Source organism: Calliphora vicina, chromosome 3 (genome assembly GCF_958450345.1).
Source record: "Calliphora vicina chromosome 3, idCalVici1.1, whole genome shotgun sequence".
Classification (NCBI taxonomy): domain Eukaryota; kingdom Metazoa; phylum Arthropoda; class Insecta; order Diptera; family Calliphoridae; genus Calliphora; species Calliphora vicina.
In genome coordinates this window covers 33,746,358-33,767,172 of record NC_088782.1, presented here as the reverse complement: position 1 = coordinate 33,767,172, position 20,815 = coordinate 33,746,358, and the positions used below count along the sequence as shown (strand labels likewise).

General features: G+C 28.2%; 1 protein-coding gene across 1 annotated transcript in view; it reads right to left on the bottom strand.

The window, feature by feature from the left end:
• LOC135954623 (CYFIP-related Rac1 interactor B) overlaps positions 1–20,815 on the bottom strand; it is a 69,740-nt gene that overhangs the window by 26,896 nt on the left and 22,029 nt on the right. The window lies entirely within an intron of this gene.

Sequence of the window (20,815 nt, the reverse complement as noted above, 5' to 3'; positions counted from 1 at the left end):
CTACAATGAAAGGCCATTGACCATTAGAACGAACGAATGAATGAATGGATGAATGTCCATAGAAGTGAAGTGCATGGACGTAAGTAACATTTGTTGTTGATTTGTTATGGTGATTGTGAAAATTTTTATAATAAACAAAGAATTAAATTAAGTTGAAAAAACCATCGATTTTTTTTTGTTTTATATTATAAAAATTGCAGTTATTTATTTATACTTGTAATAATAAAAATGCTAAATTAATAGTTTGTTGAATCAATTGTAAAACAGTTTGGTGAACAACTTTACAACGGCCATAATTAATGTATTTTACGCCTGATTATTTATTCTTGTTTTATTTTTATAAAATTTGTATGATTAATATTGGCTTTAAAAGGTGTTAAGATAAAATATTATTGAACAAATATTAGGAGGGTTATCTGCATAAAATAGTTTGGCTGTGGCAACTATTTTCGGGGTTTTCCATTATTGTACCCTTCACCAAAATTATACATAAGTTTGTCATTCGGTTTGTAATTTATACATTTTTCATTTGCTACACTAAAAACTATATATATTCAGGTACGTTATAGAAGCTGAGTTGATATAAACGTCTGTTGAAATCAACTTCCCGAAGCTCCCAAATAACTTACATACATGATTGACACATTAATATACCTCCCCTAGTCCGGTTCGATCGCTATTTAAATTGAGGAAAATAAGCCAAGAAATGGCTGAGATATAAGCAAATAAATACGACTACTTTGGTTTTTGACCTAGTTTTATAACCTTCACCATGAGTGGTGATTTTCACATTTTTCATTTGCGACGCCAAAAAAATATATTCTGGATCATTATAGATAGCGGAGTCGATATAGTCATGTCCGAAATCAAGTTGTGAAAATCGGCTAACAAATGACTAAGGATATAAGCAAACAAAACTCGACTAGCTAGTTTTTTATCTATATCTGTATTACTAAGTCATTAACATAGACAATATGGACATTTAATGATACACAAAGACCATTCCAACGACTTATATAACGCCATCGAAACTCGGACCGACAATGCAAATTGAAATTTTTTTTAAACCGATTTTTTAAACCAAATAATTTTTACCAACAAATTTGTTTCAGAAATCATTTTTGCACCGAATCATAACTTGCGATTAAAAATAGATCCATTACAATAACCCGAAGCGTAAGAGATCGTATGTGAAGCCCGCCAACCAGCCGAATCGACACCAAATCAAAATATCCGTGGCGCTAAGGTAATTCTCTGTATTTGGTGGGAGCAAATACAGATGGTCTGGTCTGAAATCTCGGCCAAAAATTCGCTTGGTACACGCAGAGAAAAAATATAGTTGGGCATGGTTACTGTAACCATTTCAATATTGTTACAAGTTTTTTAACTATATTATAGTTACAGTAACTATTTACATGATTGTGGTAACCATAATATGGTTAATTAACGATTCACATGATTGTAGCAACCATATATATGGTTACAGTAAACAAATATATGTTTGTGACAACCATTCATATGATGAAGGACTTATCATATTATGTTGCTCTCGGCTTAATTCTTATCATAATCTGAGAACAACATATTATGATAAAATTATTCATCATAAATATGGTTGCCACAAACATATATTTGTTTACTGTATGGTTGATACAATCATGTGAATCATAAATTAACCATATTATGGTTACCACAATCATATAAATAGTTGCTGTAACTATAATATTGTTAAAAATCTTGTAACACTATTTAAATGGTTACAGTAACCATGCCCAATTATATTTTTTCTCTGCGTGTATGGACAATATTTCTCTAGAGATGCTAATAACTGACGCAACGCCAGTGCTCGGCTACACCGGCCTATTGTAAGACAATTCTGGTGTACGGAACTTCTCCCAGATCAAATTTCTGAAGGCGTAATCATAAATTTGCCAAAAAAAAAGGTGACTTCACAGAATTTAAAAACTGGAGAGGGATTACACCCTTAAAAGGGCTATCAACTGCTGTTTTTCCTGAGCTTAGAAAGGAAGAAGCCGGTTTCCGCGCTGGTTTCAATTATTTCATAATTAAATCAAGTATTCATTTGCTCAAAAACAAAATTTCTTGATATTTTCTATTGAATTTTGAGTCTTGAATTTGATTATTTTGACAATTGAATATACAATTTTCGTTATTGGTTGAATTTCAAATACAAAAATTATTGAATAGATAATTTTCGTAATTGAAAACACATTTTTGTTATTTTTTGTGTTTTCAATTACGAAAATTATCTATTCAATAATTTTTGTATTTGAAATTAAACCTATAACGAAAATTGTATATTCAATTGTCAAAATAATCAAATTCAAGACTCAAAATTCAATAGAAAATATCAAGAAATTTTGTTTTTGAGCAAATGAATACTTGATTTAATTATGAAATAATTGAAACCAGTTCAATATGGGATAAATGTTTGAATTGAAATATAATTTTTTCTGTGTTCGCATGTTTTGTAGATTTAACATGGTTGAAGTTCTTAAGTTTTTTAATTAAACAATGAATTTATTGATTTCATACTGATTAAAACTACGACTGTGAAAATACCGATCAAATGCCACTATTAAATCAGAAACCCTTCTTTAAAACCCTGGTAAAATTATAAGTCAATTTATTCGAAAAAATGTTTCTGGTTTTTGGTTTAATTTAGTGTTAAAAAATTCCCGGGAATGAAACGATTTTTTAATTTCCTCCCGGGAAAGAAAAAAGTCCGGGAAATTAGGAACCCTAATTGGAATGTAAAGGTGTACCTACTAAGTTAAACGGTCTATATGTTAACGCAACCTGCCGAATTCTGCATCATGAAAGGCCACTAGGTAACAACAAAATTAGCATTAACTCTGATGTTTGGCTGTGTTTTATCTCCTATTTTAATTAATTACGTACTTGACGTTGTGATGAATAGTGCAACTTGTCAAAGGGGAATCACTTGTGGTCTTCAAGGCAGAGGACCTCAATGATATCTGCCTACTCACCCACACATTTTTAGAAATGCTAAGTTGTCAGTAGTGTTGTGGTCTGTGTTACAGATTTAAAATTCCTAAAGCGTGACTGTATTCAGGCAGTGGACCTATGGATTTGGAGCGTATAGATAGGTTGGCTTGTCAGATTTAGGTCGTTTTGGAGGGCAAACGGCGGTACCTTTCAATAGCCTTACTTTTCTTATATTTAAAATATTCAAAAAAAAACATTGTCGTTTCATGAACAAATCGTATATCAGAATTTATGATAGTACTGGGTTGATAATGAGCTTTACTACATTACATTTTATTAGTATTGTATGTAGTACTTTTGCATTTTAAATTTACATTTTAATTAAATTCCTCCAAATCTTTGCAAAACTTTTCATAACAATTATTACACAACTTTGTCAATCATTTGCTGCTGTATATACATACATATTTGTATTTGTAACTATGCTGTCAGGGTTTACAATTGCTACTATATTAGCAGTCAATTGCAGTAAATATACATTTTTATCAATCTGCATACTAAAAATATAGTTACTATTATAATTTTGTATAACTCTGCTAATATAAATTACTGTTACTATTCATATATTACTATACAAATTGCAATGTTAGTTTGCAATTTCTAGTAGCAGATACAACCAGTTGTCAACTCGTTATTGTAGCACAACAACCAAAATATATGTTCGTGCTATAGCAGCATACACACTTTTTTGCCGAACTAATATTGCGCGTCAGCATTCGTTTTTGTTTTGTTGTGCTATCAATTTTCTCTGGCAGCAATTTACATTTCTTTGGTTGCTTTGCTATGGTTGCATTGATATTTCTTGTTTTTTGGCTATTTTGATGCTGCTAGTTATTTTATTGTCAAGTATGTAATACGAAATAACGATTATTCATTAGTGTAAATATTTTTGAATCTAACTGAGATATTGACTTGCATTTTTTTTGTAAGACCAAAAATTAAAATATCTAAACAAGAAAAAAAAATGTTCGGAATAAATGTGGATCAAATTGTTCCTAATATGTATTTGCAATCCTATTAAAATTTTGATAAAAATTTTAGTTTTAGAAACTCAATAAATATGTAATCTGTAATAAAATCTTTATTTATTAGCAAAACTCAATGAAATTTTCAACGTTTTTTAAATTTGTCATTCCAAATTACAAAGTGTAAAAAAACTTTTCAAAAGGTTAAAAGGAATCCCACAATTCCTAAAAATTTAAGCGAAAATCCCGAAAATGGTATTTTTTACAATTTTAACCATATGGTCTACATTTCCTTCGGGGCTGGGAAAATACTTTGGGGATAAATAGGGAACAAATCAAGGTTTCTAAAGCTGCTTTCCGTTTTTTGATCCCAACTTTGGGATTTTAGAACATGTGGCCCAAAGTTGAAATTTTTATCAAAAAATAGGTCAAATTCCGAAGGACGAAAGGGCAACATGTTCAAAAAATAGGACATGTTTTTTATATCAAAATGTTCTCTGTAAAGCTACCTTACAGAAAAACATAAAATTGTTATATGTTCTTAAAGAAAGTTTTTTTTTAATAAAAAAGATTTAAGTCACCTTTTCATCCAAAAAACAGCAAAAATCTACTATTTTTTGAATTCTTAAATTGAAAATCGTTTATTTTTGGATCTATAATCGATATTACTCTGAAATATTTTGTATATTACTGATAATTTAGTTGTCTAACTAACAAAAAAAAATCGAGCCCGTTCGGTACAAAAGTACGACCTATATTTTTAAAAAAGCGGACCAAGGTATGGCAAAATTTTAAAATTTCAATTTTGAAATGCCTATAACTCGAAAAGTATAAGAGATAAATAGCACACACAAGCATATTTTTTCAAGACATAGGCGAGCGCTTTCTAAACATATAAAACTCTTTGAAATCGAATGGGAAACAAAAAAATGGCACGTGTTTAAAAATTTTGCATGACGAAGGTACCCTATTCTGAGCCCCCATAGCGCCGCACCTGAGGCATTTGTAGGTCCCATTTCAATAATTTAAACTCGAATACTCCTTGGCTATGCCCGCGTCAAATTTTATCCTGATCAGATCAGCCGTTTAGAAATGCCAGATATATTTCAAAAAAATTTTGATTCTGCCCAACTGTACATTGGGTGTGTTTACTGATATGTTGTTATGCACTTATCAAGAACAGCAACTGATAGCATCAATTGCAGAAATGTCAATTGTGCTATAGCACAACTACAGAAGTGTGTATTTTTGCTAGAAAAGTTTGCCAGCACAACAAAATAAAACGAATGGAGTGCAATATTAGCACGACAGAAAAACTGTGTGTGGTACTAAAGCACGAACATATATTTTGGTGGATATGCAATGGATTGTGTTTGCTACTAAAAATTGCAGACTAGCATTGCAATTTTAATAGTAATACGAACGAACAGTATGAATATTTATATTAGCTGATTGTGATGAAATGAGATAATTTCATATTTATTGCATAGTCAAATGTAAGAAATATGTTGCTAGAGCTGAATATCGAAACCCTGTATGCTGTAGTATTTATCAACAAGTTTTTGAATTTTCAAGCCTTTTAGCAATTACAACACAAGTATTTAAAAACTTTTCAAAAAATATGACCTTGTTCTAAAACATGTTTGAATATATATACTTACATATGTATGTATCTATGGAGTATGTAGGTAGTTACATAGTTACCCTAAAGTTCAAAGATATTTACTTTGACGGAATGTTAAGGAGAATCCTTGAGACAGGTTATAACCCCCTCAGGTTGGCAAGTAACAATACTCTAGTTTGCATATATAGAGAAGCTATAAAAAAATGGAGTGGATAGACAAACATATGGACGTATAAATTATTCAAAAAATAAAATCACCTGTCTGCCTAAAGGGAAAAACTTTGCAAATAATGTTGAAGAAAAATAAAAAAAAAAACATCTTGGAAAGAAAAACATTGTACATTGTACAAAGAGTAGAAGAGAAATTAAAAAAAAAAACTCTACCACTTGTTTATATGCTGGTATTGTAAGCTGTTTTGTGTTGGTGACATTATCAGGATACTTGTTCTGAAGCAATGGCTGGAGCAGCATCCGTTAGGAACGAAACAAACAAAAAAAACTGTAAGACCACACACATGTACGTGTTGTTTTATTTTATTATATTCTCTCTATTCAATTCACTTGCTACTGAAAGGAGCATAATGGTGCATTACGAGGCTTCAATGGTGGCTGAATGGCTGGCTGGGTGTCATTGTGTTTATTGTATTTTTATTTTTGTTGTTATTATTGCAAGTATTTAACAGGCGCTCACAAACACCATAAAATTGTTTAATTTACAACAAATATTATGCCTCATTGCAACTGCTACATGATGATGCAAACACACATTTGTAGCTGCAGAGTTGTAAAATATTTACACAAATTTTTCATGCACCATATGTTGCAAATTTCTCAAAACAAATATGGCACAAATAATTAAGGCATGATTAATTGAAAATCAAATTAATCGTGCCGTTTAATCGATCAAATATTGAGTAATTTATGTTGTTTTAAATTTTATGTTTCCATTAGATTTATTAATGTTATTGGGTGTATGATTTCTTCAAAACTTTCCAACCATTTTATTTTAAATACTTTTTGACAGGTATTGGAACATGTGGCCGAGCTTTGTCGTGATGGAATATTATGGTTTCATGTCTGGCCGCATATTCTGGGCGTTTTTTGGAAACGAATCAAACGAATCAGTTGTGTTCGGTACATGCAGCATTTCGTATTTCAAAGTTTCTCGGTTTCAATTTCCCTGCATGAATCCTGTTGGTCGCAAACGTTTTGCTGTTGAGTTTGACAGCAATCTTCCAATTCTTGGTTTTCAAACTTTTCTGAACCGAACAAGCCATCTCTCCCACGTTGAAACCGATGGAACTCATTCACCATAAGTGAGAATAAACAATTAAGAAAGCTATATTCGGCTGTACCGGAAAAAATACAAATTTTAAATATTTTTTGGTAAACAAAACTAATTTTTTTTCCAAAGTTGTTTGTTTCGTTTTTTGAAAAAAAAAAACTTTTTTCGAATTTTAAATTAAATTTTTTTTGGTGAAAAAAAATTCGGGTTAAAACAATTTTTTCCGATTTTGACCCATTGTAGGTCCAAGTTACTATGGTCTTATATACGTCGTTGCAAAGGTCTTTAGATATCCATATTGTCTATATTAATTACTTAGTAATCCAGATATAGGTCAAAAATAGGTCAATAATCGAGGTTGTCCTGGTTTTTTCCTCATATCTCAGCCATTTGTGGACCGATTTTGCTGATTTTAAATAGGAAACTTCTCGAAAGCATGTCTGACAGAATTATTGAAGATTTGGATCCCGAAGATATCTGGGGTCTTCAGAAAATTGATTTCAACATATAGACGGACATGGCTTAATCGACTCCGCTATCTATAAGGATCCAGAATATATATACTTTATAGGGCCGGAAAATTATATTGTGGAGATTACAAACGGAATGATAAACTTATATATACCCTTCTCACGAAGGCGAAGGGTATAATGACAGATATGTAACCTTGAAAATGACATTCCAATTCCATGTCATCGTACGTGACATTTGTACGCCTATAGAGTGGAATACATTTTTAAAATATTAGCATTTTAAATTTCTTGGTAATAAAAGGGTTTTGGTGCACCAATGGTATTTTCTCACAGCATTTACAGGATATTCTTATATCAGTTACTATATGTTTATTAGTTTTACAATACTTCCACATAAGTACTTATTTATATGCATCTAATGCTAAAACAAAGTACATAGGGTTGAGAGTTTGAAACCACAACTGAATGAAGAATATACATGATTTAATGCAACTTTTTTTTGAAGATGTTACTTTGTTTGTTTGTTTTTCTTCACCCTTTCTCTTTATTCTGTTGCCTTATGAGGTGGCATTTAAAAAAGGTGTTAATTATTTCAGATTTCTTAAAGGTTGCAAGAGTTTTAAATGTTGTCTCTAATGAAGTGATTTATCTTTATTTTGTTGGCTTGTTTGCACAGTTTATTGAACTTTTAACTAGACATCAAAAAAGGGTTTAAAAAAGATTTAATATAGAAAAGGAATATATGAAGTAAAGTGAAATAAGTACTTGTGCATGATTTTAAAGTAATGGTAGTAATAATAAGAAATAAAGTTTTTGAATAAATTTAAGTACGAAAATTATTTTATAGTTAATTTTTGTTAAACACAACTTTATTTTAAAATATAACTTCTGCTTTTTCATGGTACGAACTATACATATATGTACAAGTAGTCTGACTCTTTGACAACAGTCCTAACTCTAACCATATGTTAGTGAAAATGTATTTGGAGTTAGGTACTATAGTAACAGAAATATATATGTATGTGTTTTAATTTTCACCCCAACTGACACAATGTTTGCTTTGTTTTTGCCAAAAGTCTTCCATGTATTTTTTAATTATTAAAAATTTTATCAATTTTTTCAATTTCCTAGACTTTGATATATAATCTTCCTAACATATCTGTTCCACAAGTCAAATGAATGGATTCGTAATCAACAACATACAGAAAATTTTCTGAATCATGCAGTTTTGTGATATATTTTTGATCACTGCACTATCGACTACTGCAGTACCATACATGCAAGTACAAGGTAAAGCTGTACTCACGGAAAGATTTATTAAAATCGGGCTATTCTTTTAGAAATTATATTTTTTTCGAAACTTCCCAAATGCCTTTAGAAAAAACTATTTACAAAATAAAATGATGTTATGACGGTTTACAAATGTATTGCTTTGCAAACTTCCAGGGCAAGCATTAAGTCCATGATTAAAATATAATAAGTTGTTGCAAGGGAACACAGAAAAAATTATATTTCAATTCATAAATTTATCCCATATTGAACTGGTTTCAATTATTTTATAATTAAATCAAGTATTCATTTGCTCAAAAACTAAATTTCTTGATATTTTCTATTGAATTTTGAGTTTTGAATTTGATTATTTTGACAATTGAATATACAATTTTCGTTATTGGTTGAATTTCAAATACAAAAATTATTGAATTTTCGTAATTAAAACACAAAAAATAACAAAAATGTGTTTTCAATTACGAAAATTATCTATTCAATAATTTTTGTATTTGAAATTCAACCAATAACGAAAATTGTATATTCAATTGTCAAAATAATCGATTAAGCCATGTCCGTCCGTCCGTCTGTCTGTTGAAATCAACTTTCCGAAGCCCCGAAATAATTTACATACACGATTCATACATCAATATCTCCGGAATTCTTCCGGCTCGGTTGCTATTTAAAATCGAGAAAATCTGTCCACAAATGGCTGAGATATAAAGAAAAAACCTGGACAACCTCTATGTTTGACCTATATCTGGATTACTAAATCATTAATATAGATAATATGGATATCTAATGATAGATATTTCAAAGACCTTTGCAATGACGTATATAAGACCATAGTAAGTTGGACCTACAATGGGTCAAAATCGGAAAAAATATTTTTTAACCCGAATTTTTTTTTACCAAAAGTTTTTTTTCGCTAAATAATAAAAAAAAAAATTTTTAATTTAAAAAATTTTAAAAAAACAATTTGAATTTTTTTTTCCAAAAAATGAAAAAAAAAACAACTTTGGAAAAAAGAATTAATTTTGTTTACCTATTTAAAATTTGTATGCTGAAGTATAATTTGGTGAAGGGTATATAAGATTCGGCACAGCCGAATATAGCTCTCTACAGGAGAGTTTCCGATCTTTAATATTAAAACTATAACTCAATACAGTTTTATTTCAATGATTTTTTTATAATATTTTTCACTTTCTTCTTTATTTTTTTTAAATATTTATAAATTTTACATTTATAATGCCTTCATTAACAAGAAATTAAGTTATTTTTATATTTTGATTTCATTTAAAAACCACAGTGAATTATTAATGTGCTTTAAATATGACTTAATCACTTTTGCTAAAGAAAACTGAAATGAGAATTTAATTTGACCTTCATAAGTTTCACTCAACAATAAGATGGATGACAATGAGTGTCAAGCTACATATTATAATAAAGTGACAAAAAACACCCAGTTATTAAAATAGTCCATCCTTTTTTAAATGCTGAACAAGAAACAAATTAAGAAATTACTCACAACAAACTAAACACGCAAATAAAACATGTCTAAAATCTAAATAAAAATTTTATAAATTCAAATGAAAAAATAATTTTACAACACAATAAGTTAATAATAACAGAAATGATATAAAATTTCGAACAAAATATGCAGCCAAATATGTTCTATGTACTCTTACTCCCCACTTAATTAACTCCAATAATATGTTGTAATGGCTAGTTACCGATAAAACTAACATAACCACAACAATAAATCTAAAAAGGTGTAAACAATTTATATGAAAACATGATACAAAACAGTAAAATAAACATTCTTTATTATCAATTACCAATTCTACTACTGACCTGGTTTGCTACAAAACTTAAGAAAAACAACCACAATAAAAAAAAAAGATTGTTTTATAGACAATTTATTGCATTTCCGCTAAGAAAATAAATTACGACATTAAGCCAAAGAAGAGGGGAGAAATAATGAGGGAGAGATATAAAATGCTATTTGCATAAATACACGGAAAATAACTAAAAAAAAAAAACAAAACAAACTGTAAACAAATATTTGCCTGTGTTTGAGTTACATATTTGATTTTGTAAAGTGTAGCTACAAAATCCTTAACTATTACAAGTCACGTTTTTGTTTTAATCCGATTTTCCCTCACTCTCTTCTACACTAATTCTCTATTTTAAAAGATGAATAAACTTTAGTAACTGTCTGAATAAATGCAAGTTAAGAAATGAACAAAACTATTGGATGAATGAATGCATAATAATGTCATCATACATATATACATATAACTCTTTTGCAGCCAGATCGTAATAACTCAAAATTAACAAGTTTTCGAGAAAACAAGTAAGAGAGTATATTCGACTGTGCTGAATCTTATATACCCTTTACCAAATTATACTTCAAAATACAAATTTTAAATATTTTTAGGTAAACAAAATTAATTTTTAAAAAAAATTAAAAATTCTAATTATTTTAAATTTTTATTATTTTTTTTAAATTTAAAATTTTTTATTGTTTTTAAATTTTTTTTGGTGAAAAAAAAATTCGGGATAAAAAATATTTTTTCCGATTTTGACCAATTATAGGTCCAACTTACTATGATGGTCTTATATACGTCGTTGCAAAGGTCTTTGAAATATATATCATTAGATATCCATATTGTCTATATTAATGAGATAGTAATCCAGATATAGGTCCAAAATTGGTCAAAAATCGAGGTTGTCCTGGTTTTTTCCTCATATCTCAGCTTTATGGACCGATTTTGCTGATTTTAAATAGGAAACTACTCGAAAGCATGTCTGACAGAATTATTGAAGATTTTGATCCCGAAGATATCTGGGGTCTTCATTAAATTGATTTCAACATACAGACATACGGACATGGCTTAATCGACTCCGCTATCTATGTATAAGGATCCAGAATATATATACTTTATAGGGTCTGAAAATTATATTGTGGAAATTACAATGTGGAAATTACATGTGGAAAATTATATTGTGGAAATTCTCACGAAGGTGAAGGGTATAAAAATACTGAATGTTTTCAGTAAGTTTTCGTAAGAAATAAAGTATAAGTTATTTGGGATTTGTAAATTTCTTAATTTATTGTAAACTAAAGAACTTTAATTTTGTTAAATATATCTGAAAGATCTTAGGAATTTTTCTAAAAAATCTTAAATTTTGAATTATCTCTGTTTTGTTGGAAATGACATTAAGTACTACGTCTTGCAATACTGTGCTTTTATTCATAATTATTTTGTGACTATGATGACGTTCCTCTTTTTCCAAAATAAACATTTAACAAAAACAAAAAAGAATGACAGCGAAAAAAATGCATAATGAAATGTCAAGACAACAAATTATAATAACAAATTATTGAGAAAAATACACACTGAATGTAAAGTGCACAGTAAAGTATACAATAATAGATTAGAATATGTATCTGACATTTTAGAATTTTATTTGCAAATGTTTAACAAAAAACGGCATTGGAAATTCAATAAGTCCGTGAATTTTTGAATTTTCTGCCTCTTAACTGAAATGGCAACACTGCTCCTTTAAACAGACATCTGTAAGTTGACTCCTTGAACAAGTTGCGTCAATTTGTTTGTGTTTGACTGCCATTGAGAGTACCGCGTGACTTGTGGAGAAAATGGAAAAAATTTAATTTCGTGTGCTCATTAAGCATACCAAGGCTAAGATTGATAAATACTATGAGAACTCCACCATCATCAATTTCAATGGTTAAAAAGTGGTTTACTGAATTTCATTGTGGCCGTACAAATACCGAAGACGCCGAAAGTTTTGTACACCCAGTTGAGGTATCTACACCCGAAACAATTGAACACAAAACAAGAGATGGTGTTGGGCGATCGGAGATTGAAATTGCGAGAGATTGTGGAAGCCATAGGTATCTCATTTCGTTTGTAATTTCCACAATATAATTTTCCAACTTTATAAAGTATATAAAGTGGTTGACAAAACAATAGAAACTTTTCCAAATATTCCATATGTAACCCAAAATTTTAAATATTTTTTTAAAATAATTTTTTTTTTTGTATTTTACTTGTATAGTTTTATTTATATAAATTAACTGAAAAACAAACAACATGATTATATTCTGAAAAAAGTGAACAAAATTAAAAATATTCACTATTTCGCTACTGACAAAACAATGGAAACTTTTAAACTTCTGCATGAAAGAAGTGTAAAACGATAATAATATTTAAAAGAACGATGTAAAAAGCATCCTGTTTACAGTTATTTTATTTTATTTTTAAATTCTGGTAATTTTTCACAATTTCTTTTTCTAAGTTTTTCGCATAATTGCTTTTTTTCAAAGTTAACGAAAATGGCTAAAGTTAAGATTTGTGAAGACTTAAAAAATAAAATAATTAACGATTTTAAAGCTGGTTTAAAACAAAAAAGTATCTGTGACAAATATTCAATAAATAAATCAGCAGTTTAAAAAATTATAAAGAAATTTCGTGAGACCGGTTCTGTAAAAACTCAACATTTAGGTGGAAGACCTCGTAAGACTACTCCTAGACAAGATAATTTAATAGCGAGAGAGTTCAAGAAATTTCCAAAAATAACTCCTCGAGAGGTTGTTAATAGCCTAAAATTAGAAATAAGTACCCGAACAGTTAGTCGCAGGCCAAATGAGGCTGGTCTTGGTTGCTATCGTCCTGTGAAAAACCCACTCATTTCTAAAAAGAACCGTTCTGCTCGTCTACAATTTGCCAGAGATCATTTAAACTGGTCGATACAGAAATGGAATACTGTCCTCTTTTCCGACGAATCCAAATACAATTTAAGAGGCAGTGATGGGAGAACATTTGTAAGTCGACCAAAGGGAAAAAGATTAGATCCAAACAAAGTACACAAATAATAATGTAAAGTTTGGCGGTGGCAATATTATGGTATGGGGATGTTTTTCAGGGCAAGGTATGGGCCCAATTCATATTATAAAAGATACCATGACAGGTATAGGATACAGAACCATATTAAACGATGTTATGTATCCATACGCTGTGGAAAATATGCCCCTAGTTTGGAGATTTCAACACGACAACGACCCGAAACACGCCTCTAGGGTTGTAACCGAGTGGTTACAATCCAACGAGGAACGTGTTTTGAAGTCGCCTGCCCAATCGCCAGATCTCAATCCCATAGAAAATCTATGGGAAATTGTAGATCGTAAAATAAGGACCCAAAATTACACCAGGAAGGAAGATTTATCGGAGGCGGTTATAAGGGAATGGCAAAATATTTCAAAGGAGACCATTGACTCTTTAATTGGTTCAATGCATCGTCGATGTGTAGCAGTTATAAAAAATAAGGGATACCCAACAAAATATTGAGTTATTGCAAAGTTTAGATCATATTTCTTAAAATAATACCTAAGTTTCCATTGTTTTGTCAATGTCGTAATAAAGAAATCTTTTAATTTTGTTTTCTCATTTTTAGAATTTAATTAATTATGTCCTTTGTTTTTTGTTAAATTAAGTTAATACAAGTATACAAATAAAATACTACAAAAATGTTAAAATTTTTTAAAAAATTATTTCAGATTTTAGGCCACTAATGAAATATTTGGAAAAGTTTCTATTGTTTTGTCAACCACTGTATATTCTGAATCATTATAGATAGCGGAGTCGATTAAGCCATGTCCGTCTGTCTGTTGGAATCAATTTTTTGAAGACCCCAGATATCTTCGGGATCCAAATCTTCACTAATTCTGTCAGGCATGCTTTCGAGTAGTTTCCAGTTTAAAATCAGCAAAATAGGTCCACAAATGGCTGAGATTTTTGATCTGTTTTTGACCTATATCTGGATTACGAAGTCATTAATATAGACAATATGGATATTTAAAAGACCTTTGCAACGACGTATATAAGACCATAGTAAGTGGACCTACAATGGTTCAAAATCGGAAAAAATATTTTTTAACCCGAATTTTTTTTTCAAAAAAATTTTAAAATAAAAATTCGAAAAAAAAAATGTCCAAAAAATTAAAAAAACTACTTTGGAAAAAAATTTTTTTTTTTACCTAAAAATATTTAAAATTTGTATTTTAAAGTATAATTTGGTGAAGGGGTATATGAGATTCGGCACAGACGAATATAGCTCTCTTACTTGTTTTATTTAAATTTATAAAATGTCAAGAAACTGCTATATTTCTAAACAACTCTATAAAAGAACAGAACAATAAACTATTAAGAATTTCATATGAACAGTTTTGCATAACAAAACGGAAGGGTGTTAAAATCAAAACAATAAAAATTATTATATGCAGTTGCTACAAGGAGTATTTCAAAACAAAGTCTTTTTACAGTCATTGTATTCCATATTTTTCAAAATAAAAACGTTCTTGCTTAATATAAAAATGTATTATTTATGGTGTTTATTTAGACATTTTGACGCCGCCTATATTTATATATAAAAGATTTTTAAAGTAAATTAAAAAAAAACCTTCACCTTAACCAGGGTTTAAACTTTAAAGCGAAGGAGAGACTTAATTTGTATGGGCTTTTGTATATAGAAATTGAGAAATAATTCAGCAAAATGTGCCCACTTTAGATAATAATTTTCTGAACGTCTACTTTGAGCTGCAGCCGTATAGTATTGGATGCCCTGGTAGTGTATCTGGGGGTTAGATTTCCGCCAGAGACTCTGGGTGTATCTGCAGACAAGCTAAAAGTTCAGTTTGTATTCCCAACATAAACTTGGTAATGATTTTCAATTGCTCAATAACTTACTTGTTTAAGACTACTATATACCATCTGCATTACTTGGAAGTAGTCGTGTAATGACTTATTTATTATCCGTTATATAACAGTTTATGTTATGGTCATTTACATTAGCACATTCTGTTGTTACTGAGAACGACGTATGTGAAACATTACTATCAATGAGTTATTTAAGTACAATAAATAATTTTGTGCCAAAATTTAGAAACAAAATTCAACATTCACGATTTATTTATGTCTTCAACAATATTATTTAATAACAATTAAAGCCTGCAATTTTATTTTCCTAAACATATCTGGTTTATTTGTTTAATATTCTACAATGACAATGAAAAGCTTTTAATAAATACCGTTTAGATACATGTTTTTTTATTTTTTTTTTACAAAAAAGAAAAATTATTTTTATATCAGATTATTTATTATTTATTGATGATAAGATTTCATTTTAAATGTATATTAGTGGTAATGTGTTTAATATGTGTTTAAATACACACACAAATAACTAAAAAATCGATTATAACCTCTGGTAGATACATTTCTATTTATTTTCTTTTTTTCATATTTGCAGATTAAATTACCCAGAAAATTGGGGGGAAATACAAATTGTGATCACATGCAGTGGAAAATCGTCACGTTTGTGTTAACACCTTGTAGTAAATTTTGGCATGATAATGTAGAAAAACGTCTACAATTAGTGACAAATCATGCATGACTCGAAAGAATTGATATGGAGAGCTGTGAAATATTGTTTGTATGAGTAACATTTGAAATTTATAATATATTTGAAATTATTTAGTTTAATTTAACATGTTTAGCATGTAATTTGAATTTATTATTAAAAGTTTATAGAATTTTCCAAAAAAAAAACGTAATAATTTAAGGTTATAGATTAATATTTGTAAACACATTTTTTGTGGTAAATATTTATTAATATTAACTTTATAAAACAAATGTTATTATATTTCAAAGCAACCACAGATTAAACAAAATGATTATCGAATTACTTGTGAAAAAACAAATCGTTTGGTATAAATATGTAGTTATAGAAATTGGTTTTATTTAAGAATTGCAATGTATAACCACAAATAATGTATTTGTCATCATTGATTATACAATTTATAATGTATATTTGTATTATAAGACCTCATGAAATTTTAATTCAAAACTCATCTGTCTGCATTTTTAAATAGTTTAAATATGAAACGAACATCGAAATGTTAACGGCAAATAGTAGTTCCCCAACTTTGGCTTCCAGAACTATTCTGAGTTTTTTTAAAGTTTCAAGCCATAGAGAACATAGAGCGGAAACTCGAAAAAAACTCAAACAAAAAAATTACTCAAAAAATTTACACATACGAGTGTTGTTTTTGTTTTCACATATTTTTTTTTTACTAATACATTCGCACCACTTAGGTTTTAGACAACTGAGTTAGGTCTTTGACAGGAGAGTTTCCGCTCTATGTCTATTCTCTATGTTTCAAGCATAGAGAAATACTCATAAAAGGAAACTAGAAAAAACTCAAGCAATAAAATGACTCAAAATAATCTCACATACGAATGTTGGTTTTGCTTTCATATAGCTTATCTTTAATACTACATTCTCCTCACTACTTAGGTTTTTGACAACTGAGTTAGGTATATTACAGGAGATCAAACATATTATGTATCGTATACTTAGGTTTTTGACAATTGAGTTAGGTTTTTGGCAGGAGAGTTTCCGATCTATGTGTGAAAAATGCTTTTTGTCAAATCTAACATAATAAGTATTCAAATTTTCATTTACTTATTTATTTTAATACCAAGTAGCAAGAACTTATATTTTATACACTACACATGGCTTCATATTATTTCAAATTAAAAACTTTTTATAAATTTTCATTACTTCTAATAAAATCACATTTGTTGATAACAACTATCCTTGTAAAACTTTTTAATAAAGAAATACTTCTTTTATTTCAAAAATATTATAGTGTTTTCAGTATCAAGAGGGGAGGGGGGAAAATACACACACACAAAAAGTCTAAAAGAAACTTGAGATTGAGAAGACACTTAAAGTTTTTTATACTTTTTCAAATGTTAAAATAAATATTCAAACACACACACAAATATAATTAAATATAATAAATGTGCAATAGGTAATCCCAACAAACATTTAGATTTATTAACAAATTGTGAATGACTTAAAGCAGTGGTAAGATTTTGAAATAAACAACGTTGTTCATGAACCTGATAAAATAAAACACACAAATCACAATAATTAGCTGGTCAGATTACAACAAAGAACGAAAGTGCATATCATGTTATTATAATCCATGTTCTCTTTATGTCCACCACCGATTTAATGTCAAACGTTTGAGAATGATTTGAGACTAGGGATGAAAAATCATATTTATTTCAAAAATGTAATTTTTTATTATTTTAATTAGAAATGCTGTTATACACAAATTTTTGATACTGTTATACACATATATTTCTATAGAAAAACTGTTATACACAAAATTTTTTATAGAAAAAACTGTTATAAAAAAGTTATATAAAAGTTTTTTATAGAAACAGAAAAACTGTTATACATATATACGTTTTTTTCTATAGAAAAATAAGTGTATAACAGTTTATTTTTATAAAAAAAAAAGAAAAACTGTTATACACAAACGTTTCTATAGAAAAAACTGTTATATATATATTTTATAAAAAATATTGTTATACAGACATTTTTCTATAGAAAAAACTGTTATTAAAGAATTTTTTCTATAGAAAAAACTTTTATACAAAAATATGTCTATGGAAAAAAACTGTTCTACACATATTTTTTAATAGAAAAACAGTTTCTTCTTTTTTATAATAAGTGTTATGTTAAAGTTTTGTTATATTAAAGTTTTTTATAGAAACATATACGTTTTTTTTTCTACAGAAAAATATGTGTATAACAGTTTATTTTAATAAAAAAGTATGTGTATAAACATTTTTCCACCGAATGTTGTTATTGAAAAACTGTTACACACAAATGTTTCTATAGAAAAAACTGTTATATACATACTTTTTTTTATAGAAAAAACAGTTATACACACTGTTCTACACATATTTTTATACCCTTCACCTTCGTGAGAAGGGTATATATAAGTTTGTCATTCCGTTTGTAATTTCTACATTTTTCATTTCCGACCCTATAAAGTATATATATTCTGGATCCTTATAGATAGCGGAGTCGATTAAGCCATGTCCGTCTGTCTGTCTGTCCGTCTGTCTGTTGAAATCAGTATTCTGAAGACCCCAGATATCTTCGGGATCCAAATCTTCAATAATTCTGTCAGACATGCTTTCGAGAATTTTGCTATTTAAAATCAGCAAAATCGGTCCACAAATGGCTGAGATATGAGGAAAAAACCAAGACAACCTCGATTTTTGACCTATTTTTTTACCTATATCTGGATTACTAAGACATTAATATAGACAATATGGATATCTAATGATAGATATTTCAAAGACATTTGCAACGACGTATATAAGACCATAGAAAGTTGGACCTATAATGGGTCAAAATGGGGAAAAAAAATTTGAACCAGATTTTTTTTTTTTTAAAAAACAAAAAAAATTTTTTTAAAATTTAAAAAAAAAAAAATTTTAAATTTAAAAAAAAAAATTTTAAATTTAAAAAAAAAAATTTTAATTTAAAAAAAAAAAAAAAATTAAAATAACAATCGAAAAATTTTTTTTTTCCAAAAAATTCAAAAAACAACTGGAAAAAAAATTAAATTTTGTTTACCTAAAAATATTTAAAATTTTGAAGTATAATTTGGTGAAGGGTATTTAAGATTCGGCACAGCCGAATATAGCACTCTTACTTGTTTTAATAGTAAAACAGTTTTTTCTTTTTTGTATAGCAAAAAGTGTTATATAGAAGTTTTTTATAGAAACAGAAAACTATTATACACATATAATTTCTTTTCTACAGAAAAATAAGTGTATAACAGTTTATTTTAATAAAAAAGTATGTGTAAAAACATTTTTCCACCGAATGTTGTTATAGAAAAACTGTTATACACACATTTTTCTATAGAAAAAACTGTTATACACACATTTTTCTATAGAAAAAACTGTTATACACACATTTTTCTATAGAAAAAACTGTTATACACACATTTTTCTATAGAAAAAACTGTTATACACACATTTTTCTATAGAAAAAACTGTTATACACACATTTTTCTATAGAAAAAACTGTTATACACACATTTTTCTATAGAAAAAACTGTTATACACACATTTTTCTATAGAAAAAACTGTTATACACACATTTTTCTATAGAAAAAACTGTTATACACACATTTTTCTATAGAAAAAACTGTTATACACACATTTTTCTATAGAAAAAACTGTTATACACACATTTTTCTATAGAAAAAACTGTTATACACACATTTTTCTATAGAAAAAACTGTTATACACACATTTTTCTATAGAAAAAACTGTTATACACACATTTTTCTATAGAAAAAACTGTTATACACACATTTTTCTATAGAAAAAACTGTTATACACACATTTTTCTATAGAAAAAACTGTTATACACACATTTTTCTATAGAAAAAACTGTTATACACACATTTTTCTATAGAAAAAACTGTTATACACACATTTTTCTATAGAAAAAACTGTTATACACACATTTTTCTATAGAAAAAACTGTTATACACACATTTTTCTATAGAAAAAACTGTTATACACACATTTTTCTATAGAAAAAACTGTTATACACACATTTTTCTATAGAAAAAACTGTTATACACACATTTTTCTATAGAAAAAACTGTTATACACACATTTTTCTATAGAAAAAACTGTTATACACACATTTTTCTATAGAAAAAACTGTTATACACACATTTTTCTATAGAAAAAACTGTTATACACACATTTTTCTATAGAAAAAACTGTTATACACACATTTTTCTATAGAAAAAACTGTTATACACACATTTTTCTATAGAAAAAACTGTTATACACACATTTTTCTATAGAAAAAACTGTTATACACACATTTTTCTATAGAAAAAACTGTTATACACACATTTTTCTATAGAAAAAACTGTTATACACACATTTTTCTATAGAAAAAACTGTTATACACACATTTTTCTATAGAAAAAACTGTTATACACACATTTTTCTATAGAAAAAACTGTTATACACACATTTTTCTATAGAAAAAACTGTTATACACACATTTTTCTATAGAAAAAACTGTTATACACACATTTTTCTATAGAAAAAACTGTTATACACACATTTTTCTATAGAAAAAACTGTTATACACACATTTTTCTATAGAAAAAACTGTTATACACACATTTTTCTATAGAAAAAACTGTTATACACACATTTTTCTATAGAAAAAACTGTTATACACA